Here is a 4540-nt window from a genome sequence, read left to right as displayed (position 1 = left end):
AGCAGGCAGCTCCAGGACAAATAATGAAGGTATGTCTTTGCGTATATGTATTTAGTTATAAAATCTAAGAAAGAGTAATGTTTGCAATAATTATTATGATTTTCCTGAGCATTCTAGGTAAAAGAGAAAAACATAAGATCCAGTTAAAAACTAAAAACAGATGTTTGATTAATGACATGCAGCTGATAGCATGCTGGAAACACGATACAAATGTAGCATACTGTTAATTTAGAATTTGTTTAACAGTTCCAGAGTTAGCTCCACTTTACCAAAGGAAATAGGTGAAAAAAAAGCTTATACTCCATCCTGTACAGTAATGGAGTGTTGGAATGGCAGCATACCAGTTTGTTTGTTACCAACTTTTTAATTGCTTCTTAGAATTTTCCTTTTTGATAACATTACTGATTACCACTCCTAAGATAAACTTCTATCTGTAGCAGGCATATTGCTGACTTACGTACTTTGCACACACCACAACAGTTTGAAAGAAACTGAGTCATATGTCACCTCAGAAGCAATCAACATTGGGACATCATACGGAGGTGAGCAGAGCAATTTTTAAAAAGTTGTCAAAAAATATGAACAGTTTACATGCTGGACATGTAAAGTATATACAATTATAAATTATTATTATCTCTCAGACTTATTTTACACATTCACTATAAAGAAAATAAATTGTTATGAAAGATATGGGATTACTTGCGACATGAAACACTCCTATGCATTTTTCAGGACAGAGTTTAACTGCAACCAATGATTGTTTCGCAGTCTTCCACTCTAAATATCATTAAGGTCCTGAAGGTAGCTTGCTTATTACGGCTGAAATACTTTTTATTCCACAAAATGCTTGCTAAATATTTCAGATTTATTTTTTAAACACCATGTGGCTTCAATTACTCAAGGATTCTTTTCACTTAGTACTGTGAAATAGTTATGTCATTTTCAAAATGTATATGGATTTCTGAGTTGGTGCCAATTTATGTTACTCTTTTTACAGTACACATTTAGTGTTAGCATTAGTGATTTAGGCAGGTGTGTGCACAGTACATTTACCAGTTGTGTTTTATCAGTAAAAGAGATCTGTGCCATTTATATCACTGTATCCAGTATCCTCTGAAATAGAAGAAGATTAATGTTAATTCATTGGTCATCAGCATAGCTTATCCTGCTCTCAAATATCAACTCCTTTGCTCTGGTGTGCATACAACTTACTCAGCAAAATATCAGACGAGGTGATAATAAAAACATACACCGTCATTCACCACCAGATGCATTTAATAGCACTTTTATTGTGTATGTTGTACATTAGTAGACCAACACCATGATAATATAAAAATGAATTGGATTGCCTTACCCATTTGCCTTCAGGAGGATTTTGTGACTAATAAAAATAATTTGCTTCAATATAGTGACGTGCTGAGCTAAGATTATCCCTGTCAAGGTTTTGATATATTTATAATTGTATATATAATTAGTTCATGTTGTGTTGTGTGTTGGTGGAATCCATGATGTCTTATGCAGAACAACTGAGAATACTTTAGAATTTGTCACCATTATAAGGCACTCTTCATGTAATCTTTAATGTATTGTGATGGTGCACTTGCATGTCAATTTCCTAAGGGCACCAGATCTCTATATCATTGCAGGGCTTTATGTTCTTCATTGATGCTGAATCATATTTTTCAAGAAGTGAACAATGTGTGGCAAAAAAAATATAACAATGAAAGAGAACAACATACGTTTGTTGCTGTCAATATGCCGCGTGATTCAGTTTCACTAAACATTGAGAGGTCTGGTTTGGCAGTTTACAATATCAGTTGAACCACATGATCATTCTACCTGGTTTTTAACTTCCATTTACGTATTGTCTGTGTTAATTAATTTTAATGAACAGCACGTCATAAGGGCTGCTAAATCAAGCAGGCTGAAATCCAAGGCAGAATTCCTGATCATGTCACCCATTTCACCGACCACTGCACTCAAGGGCATTATATTTTAAAAGTTATGCTGATACACATGTGGTAACCTCTGATGAAGATGTGCATCTGCTTTGTCTCATGCTGAACAATGCATTCACTGTTTCAAAATGTATGTTGCAGATCTGCCGAGAAAGTACGCAAGAATTTTAAAATGAAATCCCATGATCAATTTTGATTAAACTATTTTGGTTAAAGCGCAAAACCTACAAATTCAAGTGTAAATTATTCAGGTTGACAGGGCCCTCAGCTGTGTCCAACCCACCTCCCACACTTTGGCCCTCATTCCATCCCTTCCTTCATACAACTACAATTAGGTCCCCAGTCCTCACTTACCACCCCAACAGCATCCTTATTCAAAAGATCATTAGCTGCCATTTCCACCACATCCAGTGCAATCTTACCACAAGATGCCTATTCCCCTCCCCTCCCTTGTCATCCTTCTGCAGGGACAACTCCCTCTGGGACACTCTGGTCCACTTGTCCTCCATTCCCATCAGTTAACCATACAACCATACAATCACAGAAGGTGTAACGCCTACCTGTTTACTTCCTCCCTCCTCACTATACAAGGCCCAGACATGCCTTCCAAGATAAGCACTGATTTTCCTGCACTTCACTCAATGTAGCCCACTGTATTCGCTGTTCACCATGTGGTCTCCTCCACACTTGGAAGACAAAACACAGATGGGGTGACCACCTTGCAGAATACCTAGACTCCATTTGCAAAAAAAGACCCTAAGCCTCAAGTTGCCTGCCACTACAACACACCACTGAGTTCCCTGGCCAACATCTGTCTTGGGCTTGCTGCAGTGCTCCTGTGAAGCTAAGCACAAGATGGAAGAACAGCATCTCATTTCCACCTGGGGACCCTGCGGCCTTCAGGACTCAATATCAAGTTCAATAATTTTAGGGCCTGAGCACCTTCTCCTATGCCTTTAGCCTAATCCTCAGCTATTAATTCTGCCAGACTGACCATTACATATTGCTTTCTGTGCAGTCGCTGCTCAGTCTCTCTCACACTCTCTTATTCTCATTCACACTCACTCCTACTTACTCTCTCTCTCTCTTTCTCTCATTCACACTCACTCTCTCACTCTCATTTCCTCTCTGTTCTTTCCACCCATTTGTATTTTTATTTTGGAAAGAATGCCGATTGGTTTGGCCATGATTGGCAAAGAGATACAACAACAACTATTAACTGTCAATCCTAGGTAGCTGGTTAAAGTTGTAGCAGACATGCAGACTCTCACTGGTCAGGCCATTGCCCTGGAGAATGTGAGGGATTGGTAGTCTACATGAACTCAATGTGAAAAGTTCAATGTATGGACAAATTTCTTTTATTTTCAAAGTCATTTGTGTGAACATATGTAGTTTCTAGTGTGCACAAAAGAATAACGCGGACTGAAATTTTTAGCATAGTAATGACTTTTTGAAAATATTGTCCAATAGCTGAATTACATCTAATGATGGACACAGTGCTCTGAGGTTTGCAATTTTGGATGGGTGACCACAGTCAACATGCTGCCCATTACGGATGGCCAAAGGGAATGGTGTTTGATATGGTCTGCCAGTCACTGGGATGTGAAAAACATATCTGTCATTACACCAGTGCTGAAATTCATAAACCAGATATTATGTGGCAGGTAAAGAGTCTATTTGGTTTGACAGCAGTATCTTGTTAGTGGAGACTACTCATGGAAACTACAATGTAGCTGCATGAGTCTGCTAGTTTCTCCTGTTCCTCAACTTTTTTGGGATATCTTTCTCTTCCAGGATAACCTGAGAAAGATTGAGGACCTTTTAGAGCCAAAGTTTGTACCCATAGGCTCTTTCAAAGATATTTAGATGAGGGCAAGTGCAAAAGATTTGACTTAGTATACTTCTTTGGCAACATTTATATATCATTCTGCTGTATGTGCAATCTGTCCTCACTGTGGGAATATTACACAATACTAGATTCTTGCAGCATAAAAGGAGGCCATTTGGGAATCCTTGAAAGAGTAATCAGGCTTAGTCTTATTGCTTTCCCTTTTGGTCATAACCCTATAAATCCCTTTATCCACATCCTCAAGTACTTCTCCAAGTCCCTTTTTAAAGTTATTTATCAACTTCAGTAATTTCACTGCTTTGATTGTTTGCTCAAGACATATTTTAAATTCACAGGAATATATGTATACAATTCTGGGATGTACTCATTTGTTTTGACTATTCTCAAACCTGCTGGATCTGCCAGGTTTTGCAGATCAAGAATTTCAAATACTGATAAATTTCTGGGTGTAACTATTTATTCTCACCTCCCCTCTTAATCTCTTATCACTGAGTTTAACTCTATCACATCTGATTATCAGACTACTCATGTGAAGTGTTGCTTTTTCTCTACCTATCCTTCAAAATTGCTCATCATCTTAAAAACTTGTACCAGGTATTGCTTAACCTTCTTTGTTCCAGGGAAAACAATCTTCGTTTTTTTAACCTCTTCGTGTTGCAGGTTTCACTTCTTTCAAACTTACAGTGAGCATTGTTTTTACACTTGGAGTTTTATATAAAATTTTAAAGCTACC

This window comes from Stegostoma tigrinum, chromosome 19 (genome assembly GCF_030684315.1).
Source record: "Stegostoma tigrinum isolate sSteTig4 chromosome 19, sSteTig4.hap1, whole genome shotgun sequence".
Classification (NCBI taxonomy): Eukaryota; Metazoa; Chordata; class Chondrichthyes; order Orectolobiformes; family Stegostomatidae; genus Stegostoma; species Stegostoma tigrinum.
Note: the sequence above shows the minus strand (reverse complement) of the source record.